This window comes from Amblyraja radiata, chromosome 42, assembly GCF_010909765.2.
Source record: "Amblyraja radiata isolate CabotCenter1 chromosome 42, sAmbRad1.1.pri, whole genome shotgun sequence".
Taxonomy (NCBI): Eukaryota; Metazoa; Chordata; class Chondrichthyes; order Rajiformes; family Rajidae; genus Amblyraja; species Amblyraja radiata.
The window spans coordinates 5,799,354-5,812,417 of NC_045997.1; the positions used below are offsets into that span (position 1 = coordinate 5,799,354).

At 43.3% G+C, this 13,064-nt stretch overlaps 1 long non-coding RNA gene across 1 annotated transcript in view; it reads right to left on the reverse strand.

The window, feature by feature from the left end:
- The window catches only part of LOC116967968, a 24,005-nt gene extending 11,969 nt beyond the window's left edge, over positions 1-12,036 (reverse strand). Inside the window, exon 1 of the long non-coding RNA XR_004410369.1 lies at positions 11,835-12,036. This is a non-coding gene — a long non-coding RNA (uncharacterized LOC116967968). The remainder of the gene's footprint in view (positions 1-11,834) is intronic.
- Positions 12,037-13,064: the final 1,028 nt, after the last annotated feature.

The window sequence follows — 13,064 nt, forward strand, 5'->3', positions numbered from 1 at the left end:
CCGGCTGCTCCAGGTGGGACAGTGCAGCATGGAGGGCTGTGGCTACAGCGTCTCGTGGGATCTATTCGCTCTGGACGCAAAATGGTGGGGGTCAAAGCTTCGGGGCAGGAGTGATGGATATGACCCCGGACCAGTTTTCAAAAACTTTCATCACCACTGGTGTGAGTGCGACTGGCCGGTAGTCGTTGAGGCTGGAGATGTGGGGTTTTTGGGCAAGGGGACTATGGTTGCGGATTCAGACATGGCAAGACCCTAAACAGCATCGATCTACAGAGGGATCTTGGAGTCCAAGTCCATGGCTCCTGAAAGCGGGCAAACACAGATGTTCTTGCCATGTTGCATGTTTTGAAAACGTTTGCTTATATGTGAATATGGAAATACCTTTTCGAGTCATAGAGTGATGCAGCGTGGAAACAGGCCCTTCGGCCGAAGCTGACCAAATTGCCCTATCGACACTAGTCCCACCTGCCCGCGTTTGGCCCATATCCCTCCAAACCTGTCTCCTGAAAATGTATCTGTCTAACTGTTTCTTAAACGTTATGAAAGTCCTTGCCTCAACTACCTCCTCCGGCAGCTCGTTCCATACACCACCACCCTTTGTGTGAAAAAGTTGCCCCTCAGATTTCCTATTAAACTTTGCCCGTTCATATTGAATCTATCTGGTCCTATATTTCTCATACTCTGGGCAAGAGACTCTATGCATCCCCCGATCTATTCTCTTGATGATGTTGTACATAAGATCAACCCATCCTCCTGCGCTCCAATTGAGACCCCCCCGCATACTCAACTCTACCTGTAGCTCACAACTTCTAGTCCTGGCAACATCCGCATAAATCTTCTCTGAACCGTTTCAACCTTGACAATATCTTTCCAATAACATGGTACCAATTTTGTTTAATTATTTATTAGATAAATCAGTACTTTGACAATCATGGCAACATCAGTTATCTACATTAAAGTTTTTAAAACTACATTGCTGTGTGTTTGATTATGTTAATATTCAAGAATAACTCCAGATGTATTTATAAGTTTATAATTTTTATACTATCCTAGACGATCTTTCACACGGAGGTCTGGTCCCCCAACGCAATAGTCCACCAATTCCAATATTGGTGGCCAGTGGGGGGGGGGGGGCTTTCTGGAGCACTGGTATGGGTGTTGTGGACCGAAGGGACGGGTTTCCAGAGGGCTAGTATGAATAATGTGGGCCGAATGTATTTGGGCTAGCAGCTCAGTCATCAGGCCTAGCAGCTCAGTCACTCAGGCCTGGCAGCTCAGTCACTCAGGCATAGCAGCTCAGTCACTCAGGACTGGCAGCTCAGTCACTCAGGGCCAACAATTCAATCCATTGCATTTCAAGGTCAAGCCGAGTGCAGAGCCAACAATTCAATCCTTTGCATTTCAAGTCGAGCAGAGTGCGGTGCCAATAATTCAATCCATTCCATTTCAAGTCAAGCAGAGTGCGGGTGCCAATAATTCAATCCATTCCATTTCAAGTCAAGCAGAGTGCAGCGCTAACAAATCGTTTATTGCAAGCACATTGCGGGCTAACATCATTTATTCCAAGCACATTGCAGACTAACAGTTTCAGTTGACTCACGGCGTAGAATCACAGTTCTGGACTCTCTCTCACGGTCTTCCAGAGTGACTGACTCACGTCTGGCCTCCGGGGCTTTATACTCCTGCACCCCCCCCCCCCCCCCCCCCCCCTGAAGGGGCATTACCTTCCTCATGATCTAGAAGCTTGCAAGGGTAAACAGACACTAATGGGAGTTATTTACAGGCCTCCAAACAGAAACCACGATATAGGATACCAGTTACACAGGGGATTCAATTGGCATCTACGAAAGGTGGGTCACGGGAGATTTCAATATTCAGGTAGACTGGGAAATTCAGATTGATACCGGACCCCAAGAAATGGAATTTGAAAAGTGCCTCCGAGTGGATCTTAGAGCAGCTTGTAATGGAGCCGACCAGGAAAAGGCAATTCCGGATTAGTGTTGTGTGATGAACCGGATTTGATAAGGGAAGTCAAGATAAAGGAAACACTGGGAAGTAACAACCACAATATGATCAGTTTTGAAATCTGTAATTTGAGATGGAGAAACATAGAAACATAGAAATTAGGTGCAGGAGTAGGCCATTCAAGCCTGCACCGCCATTCAATATGATCATGGCTGATCATCCAACTCAGTATTCTGTACCTGCCTTCTCTCCATACCCCCTTGTAATGTTTGAGACCACGTAAGGCCCTGTTGTGACTAGCACAAGCAGAAGGAAACACGTCCCACATCTTGTAAGTATGATTTATTCTGCTCCACCCACGCACACTTCTCCAAGGTCACCTGCTCTCGATCACGAGGCACAGCCCTTTAATTAAAGGGGCACTGGCATTTACATATACATCACATCTCCCCCTTTACTTTAATTACAATTCTCCCCCTTCCCTTAAATTAACTTACATCTCCCCCTTCAACGTTGGTCAAAATTAATAACTTGAACCTTAATGAATTTAATGTGGATAAAGTACCACAAATAACACAGTGCTCGTCATACTACAAAACTATAAAATAATTGCCCAACAATTTTACATAACAAGTCGAGTTGGGGGTTTTGATAATCGCCCAATTCTCGTGCAAGTCGTCTTTCCAACTCGTTCTGTGTCGTATTTCTGTTGTGTGCGAGTGTGGCTTGGCTCGCTTTGAGCCGATTCCTCCACCATATACCCTTGTGATGCGGCCTGTGATAGTTCGCTTGAGTTTGGGAGACTAGCTCATTCTGGGTGAGGGGTTCCTCCTTGTGGGAGAGTGTTCGCACTTGTCTGCTGAATGTTGCCAGGGCATGGCTCAGCTGCTTCGTGCGCAGGTCGTATGTCCTTCCTGTTCCTGCGGAACTCAGTACCGCTCGGTGTAGAGATGACGTAGCTCCGAGGGGACAAGTTTCTCTTGCAATACGGCCGCGTTGCCACTCAGTTGGTTTGGCATGAAACCATACATGTTGTTGTTGTTCCAGGCGCGGCAGCGGCTCGACGCTTGCCTTCACATTGAAGTATGCTGCCTGTTTTTCTTGTCGGATGGCCAGTTGTGGTCCCATGGGAGGGGACATGATGAGGCAGTAAGAGTGATAGAGGCGATGGCAATTTGCTTCTTAACAGTCTACTGTTCAGTAACTGTGAGGGGCATAGCCGCCTGTCCCATCAAGTGGGGTGTTGTGGTATTCGAGGATGGCATACATCGGGTCACGGCCGCTGCGTTTGGCTTTCCTCATGATATCTTTTATTGTCTCGCGTTGTCAGTCATCACCAAGTCAGGAATGCCATTCCGGGCAAACATGCCCTTCATCTCACATATCACCGAATGTGACGTCATGTCTGTCATTTGCGCTATTTCTGGGTACTTGGAGTATTAGTCCACTACAAGCAAATGGTCAACTCCATTCAGATGGAAGATGTCTGCGCCGACCTTAGACCAAGGTCTGCTGGGGATGAAGTGTGTTTGGAGCGGTTCGCTTGCTTGTGCGTTCCTTGTCGCCTGGCCTATCGAGCAATTTCCCAGTGTCCTCAATCTGTGCGTTCATTCCTGGCCACGCAAATAAATTGCGGGCTCGTTGTTTAAGTTACACTACTCCCAGATGTGATTCATGTAGCGCGTTCAGCATCTGCCTCCGCATGCTTTGGGGGACTACGATTCGGTTTTCCCTCAAGACTAATCCATCAACTTCAACCAACTCGTCATAGTATGTATGAAACGGAGTCAAGTCCGAGGGCAGATCACGCCTGTAACTAGGCCAACCCTTCCTTATATACTCCATCGGATGCGTCGGTATTGGAGCTGAGCAAAGGAGACCGCAGAGGCATGAGGTAGGAGCTGGCCAAAGAAGACTGGAAAGGGACCCTGGAAGGGATGACGGTGGAAGAGCAGTGGCAGGAATGTCTGGGGGGAATAATTCGGAAGAATCCGGATGATTTCATTCCAAAGAGGAAGAAAGATTCTAGGGAGAGCAAGAAGCCAGTGTGACTGAGAAGAAAACTCAACGGCATTTTTAAACTGAAAGAGAGGGCATAATTACAAACTTTGAAAGAACAACTAGATCAAGTGCAGACCCATTGGGTCTGTTTCCCCAATTCCCCAATGCGGGTTTGCGGGGGGGGGGGGGGGGGTGTGCTGCGGCTTCACACCCACACTAACAACACCCCACACACACACACTAGCCCATATTATATTTATATTATTCATTCGCTCCTTTTAACCCCATCCCCCGCCCTATCCACTCACGCATAGTTTCCAACTGCGCAGGAGCGGCTAGAGAGGGATAGGGGTGGAGGGGGCCGGCGGCGTCACAAACACACATGGGGGAAGGGGGGAGAGTGGGGGAGGCGTGTGGAGGGGAAGGGAGGGGGAGGGTAGAGGGAGGACAGGGATAGAGAGGAGGGGGAGAAGGGGGGAGAGAGTGGGGAAGGGGATCCCGTACCCTCAATGTGGGTGGGGGGAGGTTGGGGCGGCTTGCGGCATCACAGACACACTACCCACCCCACACACACACTAACCACCCCACACACACACACTAACCCCCCCCCCCCATATACACACTAACCACCCCCCTTGAGATTATATTAATATGATGAATTCACTCATTTTACCCCATCCCCGCCCTATCCACTCATGCATAGCTCCCCTCACAGGCGCGGCTAGAGAGGGAGAGGGAGGGGGGTAGAGAGAAAGGGGGGTAGAGACACAAAGAGAGGGGCAGAGACTATAACATATGATCAAAAAGGACAATGTTATCTTTTGTAGATATTTATAAACTTCTAGAGACTATTTTATCTTTCAACCATTAACATATAATTAAAAATGTACCAATGTGGCTGTATTTTGGCACACTCCTCCAGTGCTTCCTCCCGGTCTCTTGTGCCCTTCGGCTCATTATTGCTTCTTGACGTCTCTTTGTTTTAGACAATAGGTGCAGGAAAAGGCCATTCGGCCCTTCGAGCCGTGTTGTTCCTTGACCATCCAGCAACTCGATTGCTCCCATTTCGTTGCATGATGTAAAAAAAAGAGAAAGATAGTAGAACAATGTAGATATTCATAAACTTGTAAAGACGAATTTTATATTTTATAGACATTTATAAACTTCTAAAAATAATTATATATATTATATGTTGCTCAAACGGGTAGGGAAAGAAGAGGAGGGCAATAGTAATTGGGGACTCTATAGTTAGGGGGTCGAATAGGCGATTTTATGGACGCAGTCAGGAGACCCGGATGGTAGTTTGCCTCCCTGGTGCCAGGGTCTAGGATGTGTCTGAACGTGTCCAAGATATCCTGAAATGGGAGGGAGAGGAGCCTGAGGTCGTGGTACATATAGGTACCAATGACATAGGCAGAAAAAGAGAAGAGGTCCTGAAAGGAGAATTTAGGGAGGAGAGTTAAGGAGAAGGACCAAAAAAGTAACAATCTCACGATTACTGCTTGTGCCACGAGAAAGTGAGAGTAGGAGTGGAATGAAGTGGAGGATAAATGCGTGACTGAAGGACTGCTGCAGAGGGCAGGGATTCAAGTTTCTGGATCATTGGGAACTCTTTTGGGGAAGGGATGACCTTTACAGAAAGGACGGGTTGCACGGGTTGACGAAACCCGACGGGGACCAATATCCTAGCGGGGAGATTTGCAATGGCTACTGGGGAGACTTTAAACTAGAACGGTTGGGGGGAGGGACTCAAATAGGGAAAGCTAGTAGGCAGTGTGTGAGGCAGGAGGCAGAGAAGGGAAGCACTCGAACCCAAAATGTAGGGGGGAAAGAAATAAAAGATAATAAACAGAGAATAAGAGGTGGTGGGTTTCTTAAATGTGTATATATTTAATGCTAGGGGCATTGTAAGAAAGGTGGATGAGCTTAGAGTCTGGATTGACACCTGGAAGTATGATGTTGTGGCGATCAGTGAAAAATGGTTGTAGGAGGGCTGCGATTCGAAACTAAATATTACAGGATTTAGTTGCTTCAGGTGTGATAGAATTGGAGGGGCAAGAGGTGGAGGTGTTTCATTGCTTGTCAGGGAAGATATTACAGCAGTGCTTTGGCAGGATAGATTAGAGGGCTCGTCCAGGGAGACTATTTGGGTGGAACTGAGAAATGGGAAAGGTGTAGCAACACTTATAGGGGTGTATTATAGACCGCCTAATGGGGAGCGAGAATTGAAAGAGCAAATACGTAAGGAGATCGCAGATATTAGTAGTATGCACAAGGTAGTGATTGTGGGAGATTTCAATTTTCCACACATAGACTGGGAAACACATTCTGTAAAAGGGCTGGACGGTTTGGAGTTTGTAAAATTTGTGCAGGATACTTTTTGCACCAATACATAGAGGTACCTACTAGAGAACGGGCAGTGCTGGACCTCCTGTTAGGAAATGAGACAGGCCAGGTGTTGGGGAGCACTTCGGGTCCAGTGATCACAATACCATTAGTTTCAATATAATTATGGAGAGGGTCAGAACTGGACATAGGGTTGAGATTTTTGATTGGAGAAAGGCTAACTTTGAGGAGATGCGAAAGGATTTATAAGGAGTGAATTGGGCCTTTTTGTTTTATGGGAAGGATGTAGAAGAGACATGGAGGACATTTAAAGGTGAAATTTTAAGAGTACAGAATCTTTATGTCCCTGTTCGGTTGAAAGGAAATCGTAAAAATTGTAAAGAGCCATAGTTTTCAAGGGAAATTGGACACTTGGTTCGGAAAAAGAGGGAGATCTACAATAGTTATAGGCAGCATGGAGTAAATGAGGTGCTTGAGGAGTATAAAGAATGTAAAAAGAATCTTAAGAAATAAATTAGAAAAGCTAAAAGAAGATATGAGGTTGCTTTGGCAAGTAAGGTAAAAGTAAACCCGAAGGGTTTCTACCGCTATATTAATAGCAAAAGGATAACGAGGGATAAAATTGGTCCATTAGAGAGTCAGAGTGGCCAACTATCTACAGAGCCAAAAGAGATGGGGGAGATATTGAACAATTTTTTTTCTTCGGTATTCACCAAGGAGAAGGATATTGAATTATGTGAGGTAAGGGAAACAAGTAGAGTAGCTATGGAAACTATGAGGATCAAAGAAGAGGAAGTACTGACACTTTTGAGAAATATAAAAGTGGATAAGTCTCCAGGTCCGGACAGGATATTCCCTAGGACATTGAGGGAAGTTAGTGTAGAAATAGCAGGGGATATGGCAGAAATATTTCAAATGTCATTAGAAACGGGAATAGTGCCGGAGGATTGGCGTACTGCGCATGTTGTTCCATTGTTCAAAAAGCGGTCAAAGAGTAAACCTAGCAATTATAGACCTGTTAGTTTGACGTCAGTGGTGGGCAAATTAATGGAAAGAATACTTAGAGATAATATATATAAGCATCTGGATAAACAGGGTCTGATTAGGAACAGTCAACATGGATTTGTGCCTGGAAGGTCATGTTTAACTAATCTTCTTGAATTTTTTAAAGATGTTACTCGGGAAATTGATGAGGGTAAAGCAGTGGATGTTGTGTATATGGACTTCAGTAAGGCCTTTGACAAGGTTCCTCATGGAAGGTTGGTTAAGAAGGTTCAATGGTTGGGTATTAATGGTGGAGTAGCAAGATGGATTCAACAGTGGCTGAATGGGAGATGCCAGAGAGTAATGGTGGATGGTTGTTTGTCAGGTTGGAGGCCAGTGACGAGTGGGGTGCCACCGGGATCTGTGTTGGGTCCACTGTTGTTTGTCATGTACATCAATGATCTGGACGATGGCGTGGTAAATTGGATTAGTAAGTATGCAGATGATACTAAGATAGGTGGGGTTGCGGGTAATGAAGTAGAGTTTCAAAGTCTACAGAGGGATTTATGCCAGTTGGAAGAGTGGGCTGAAAGATGGCAGATGGAGTTTTTTTTTTTTTTTTTAAATATTTTATTTTATTAGAAGTAAGTACAGTCATATGGCACCAAAGTGCCTAATATATATTTTCATAATACATTTTATGTACAACTTCTTTTTTTTTTTTTGTTACACTGAAAAAAGATTAGAATAAGAAAAAGAAGTTAGATAGTAAAGGATAGAAAGATGTGAAATATATAGTGTGTGAAAAAAGAAAACGAGTAAATGAAAAAAGTTGAGAGAGAGAATAGAGAGAAGAAAAGAAAAAAAGAGGAGATCATTATTTATAGTCTTGACCAACCCTCGTCCAGTCCTGAAACAGTTATTTTTTACAATTGTGTTGCACCATATGATTCCAAAAAAACGACGAATGGAGACCAACTCGTTATGAATTGGTCTGATTTATCCATTAGGAGGAATCGCATTTCCTCATGATGAGCGGTGTCCAACATACTTGCAATCCACATTTTAAGCGTTGGTATTGATGTACCCTTCCAAAATTTAAGAATTAATTTTTTTGCTATTATTAAACCATAGTTAAGGAATAGATTTTGAGATGTGTTCAATTTATTCCCATCTTCCATTACGCCAAATATAATCATTTCAGTATTAGGTTCCATTCTTGTCTTGGCAGATGGAGTTTAATGCTGATAAGTGTGAGGTGCTACATCTTGGCAGGACAAATCAAAATACGACGTACATGGTAAATGGTAGGGAATTGAAGAATGTAGGTGAACAGAGGGATCTGGGAATAACTGTGCACAGTTCCCTGAAAGTGGAATCTCATGTAGATAGGGTGGTAAAGAAAGCTTTTGGTGTGCTGGCCTTTATAAATCAGAGCATTGAGTATAGAAGTTGGGATGTAATGTTAAAATTGTACAAGGCATTGGTGAGGCCAATTCTGGAGTATGGGGTACAATTTTGGTCGCCTAATTATAGGAAGGATGTCAACAAAATAGAGCGAGTACAGAGGAGATTTACTAGAATGTTGCCTGGGTTTCAGCATCTAAGTTACAGAGAAAGGTTGAATAAGTTAGGTCTTTATTCTTTGGAGCGCAGAAGGTTAAGAGGGGACTTGATAGAGGTTTTTTAAATGATGAGAGGGATAGACAGAGTTGACGAGGATAAACTTTTCCCATTGAGAGTAGGGAAGATTCAAACAAGAGGTCATGACTTGAGAATTAAGGGACGGAAGTTCAGGGGTAACACGAGGGGGAACTTCTTTACTCAGAGAGTGGTAGCTGTGTGGAATGAGCTTCCAGTGGAAGTGGTGGAGGGAGGTTCAATTTTATCATTTAAAAATAAATTGGATAGGTATATGGATGGGAAAGGAATGGAGGGTAATGGTCTGAGTGCAGGTAGATGGGACTAGGGGAAAATAAGTGTTCGACACGGACTTGAAGGTCTGAGATGGACTGTTTCCGTGCTATAATTGTTATATGGTTATATATCGATGGATTAACCTATAATTTAAAAAGTCATTACACAATTATGTATCATTTTGGCTGAATTTTGTCAGCTTATTGTTGAGTCTCTTGTTCCCTGCAAGCTTCCGTTATTTTTTGGAGATATTCAAGATGTATAGTCCTTTCTTGTTCCCTTATGCTCCTTACTCTACTTCTCAACGTCTCTTTGCGATGTTGCTTGACCATCCTGCAACTCGTTTGCTCCGGCTTCTTAGAATGTCTGAAAAAAATAGAGATTTATTACAATGTAGGTATTTATAAACTTCTAATTGACAGTTTGATCTATCAATCCATCAACATACCTATTAAAAATGGTGATATCGTATACCGATATCTAGGAACTTCTTCTTGTGTCTCTTGTTCCCTGCTGTCCTTGCTTTATTTCACGCAGATTCACAAGTCGTTGTCAAAATATCTGGGATTCAGAAATGAGGTGATAGTGGGAGATCTAGACAAAAAGGCAGAATTTGATTAGTGTGATATATTCAGGCATTCTGATAAAAACTAAAGTAAATATGTATCAAGGATAAACAACACTGCACTGACACCAAATATTTTCAAATACTAACCTGTCTTCCATCTTACAATCCGAAGTTGATATTCACTGATGGATATAGAATTTGAAATTCCAATGCCATTAACAATATCAAATCTTGTGGTTGTATATTTGCAGCAAATAATCCACCTGCAAACGTTGTCAGGAAGCATGATAGCAGCTCCAGCAACCTTCTATCCAAAAAGCCAATGCAATTGGCAAGATTTTACATGTCACTTAATGTGTCCTTGAAGCTTTTTCTGAGGCAGCATTTTAAACTTTTGTGTGCAGAACTGTGATTGCTGTGTTGAACATCCATTAATGAACTGAGGAGCAATCATCAAAAGTGTGGAAACTCTGGACGTTCGGTTCCTTCTTGCGTCTCTTGTTGCCTTCAATTTTGCGTTCTTTCGTTGACTTAAGGAAATTGTGAGCACTTACTGCAGGCGTCATCGCTCAACAAGGAACTTGTCTAATGACAAAATTCCTGGTTGATAACCCATCCTTCAGGAACACTTTTACTTATTCCTTCAGCTCGCTTCATTACTTTTGTCTTGCGTTTTTGTTTTTGGAGATCTTTCAAACCTAGTCATTTCTTGTTCGATAACCATTCCTTCTATCAAGCAAACATGATTAAAAAACAATGTCATCAATTGTAGACATTTATAAACTTCTAAAGACAATATTAACTTTCAAACGTTTAACCTTTGATTTAAAAAGTGCTACCAAGTACCAACCTGGATGTATTTTGGTAACATCCCCTTGTGTCTCTTGTGCCCTTCTGCTCATCACTGCTTCTCGTCGTCTCTTTGCATTGTCCCTTGACCATCCTGCAACGCATCTATGGAGCGAAGGAAATAGGCAACGTTTCGGGCCGAAATCCTTCTTCAGACTGATCGGGGGTGGGGGGCGGGGACAAGTAAGGAAAAAGGAGGAGGAGCAGGGGGACTGAGGAAGGGGAGGAGATAGCAAGGACTCACAACATTGGTAGAATTCGATGTTCATACCCCCAGGATGCAGAATCCCCAAGCGGAATATGAGGTGCTGTTCCTCCAATTTCCGGTGCTGCTCGCTGTGGCCATGGAGGAGACCCAGGACAAAGAGATCGGAGACGGGGTGGGAGGGGGAGTTGAAGTGCTGAGCCACCGGGAGGTCAGCTTGGTTATTGCGGACCGAGCGGAGTTCTAAAGTTCTAAACTCGATTATAACCATCAATGACCATAAAGTTCCAAACTCGATTATAACCATCAATGCATTAACATGATTAAAAAGACATCAGGCTATTGTGTACAGTTTTGCTGTATTTTATCAACTTAGTGTTGTGTCTCTTGTTCCATGCAAACAAACATCCATTATTTTTCGGAGATCCTAAAAAGATTCAGCCCTTTCTTGTTGTGGCTCTGGTTTCCTTCTGCCCCTCACTGCTTCTCAACGTCTCTTTACGGTGTTCCTTGACCATCCTGCAACACATTTGCTCCCATGACATAATGTAAAAAAGGAGAGATGTTTATCATGATGTAGGTATTTATAATCTTGTAAAGACAATTTTATCTATTGTAGAAATTGATAAACTTCTAAAACAATTATAACTATCAATAAATTAACATGATTAAAAAAGACGTCAGGCTATTGTGTACCGTTATAGCTGTATTTTGTCAGCTTATTGTTGTGCCTCTTGCTCCATGCAAACTTCCGTTATTTTTCGGAGATCCTCAAGAGGTTTCTTGTTGTGTCTCTTGTTCACTTCTGCTCCTTATTCCTTGTCAACGTCTCTTTGCGGAGTCCCTTGACCATCCTGCAACTCGTTTTCTCCTGCTATTGGGCATGATTTTAAAATATGAGATATTTATCACGATGTAGATATTTATAAACTTCTAATTGACAATGTTATCTATCAATCCAACAACATATGAATAAACAAGAGATTTGCTATCGTATACCGATTTAGGTGTTTTCTATCAACTTCTTGTTGTGTCGCTTGTTCCATGCTGTCCTTGCTTTATTTCTCGCAAATCCCAAAGACGTTGAGTCTAAATATCTGGGATCAAGAAATGATGTGACAGTGGCAGCTCTAGACAAAAAGGCAGCATTTGAACTGCATGGTATTAGAGCATTCTGATAAAACGGAAGTACATATGTATCAAGGATTTGATAAAAAAACTGCACTGGGCCCAAATATTTTCAAATACTGACCCTTCATCCATCTTAAGATCGGAAGTTGATATTCACTGATGGTTACAGAATTTCCAATTCCACTGCAACTCCTGAGAAAATGCAGTCAATGCTTACATACCAAATAACTCGACAATAGGCCGAAGTGGACCCTTCACTGACTTCTGGTAGGGAATGAATGTAACTAAAACGAGGGAGTAATGAAGCATATAGGTTCGGAGTCGCTGTGATACTGGGCGATAAATGATGATCAGAAGGTATATCCATCTATAGTGGGTGGCGTACGTCTCACCCTCACTTGACACTATAGATGGGGAATATAAAACAGTATAATTCGGGAACAGGTCGGTAGGCACCAAAATATATGCCGAGTATGACTCCTACATCATCACGATTAATGTAGTCAGGGACACCGCTGGTACTTCTGGAATCTACAACTGCAGATATTGTTTCCGAGTGAGGGTCCACTGTTATCATTCATCTTGCTCAGCCTTTTCAAAAAATACTCAAAACCTTCCAAAAATATGTTTGCAGCTGCATAGAAATAAAACAATAAAATATAAATTGTGTGCCCCTCTGGATCCCACAAATCTCTTCAAGGTGACTCGCCACAACTCGTGGATAACCTGACGGTCTTCGCCAAAACCGTCCGCAGATTCCGTGATGGATAGTCTCCGTCACACACATCTCGTCAACTGAGATAATAGAAAGGTGCAAGTGAAACATGGTGGTTGAGACGGATATATCAGCCATAATTGAATGGCGGTGTATACAATGGGCCGAATGGCCGAATGCTGGTTCTATAACTTATGAACATTCATTCTGAACTCATGGAAAGGCCATAAAGAAGACTAACAATGCAGGGGAAGAAGCTGTCCTCTGGTCCAGTGGAGTGCGTTTTCAAGCTGCTGTGCCTTTTGCCAGAGGAGTGCATGTAGTAGAACGAATGACCGGGCTGGGACAAGTCTATGTGTGTATTGGCTGCTTTTCCGAACAAT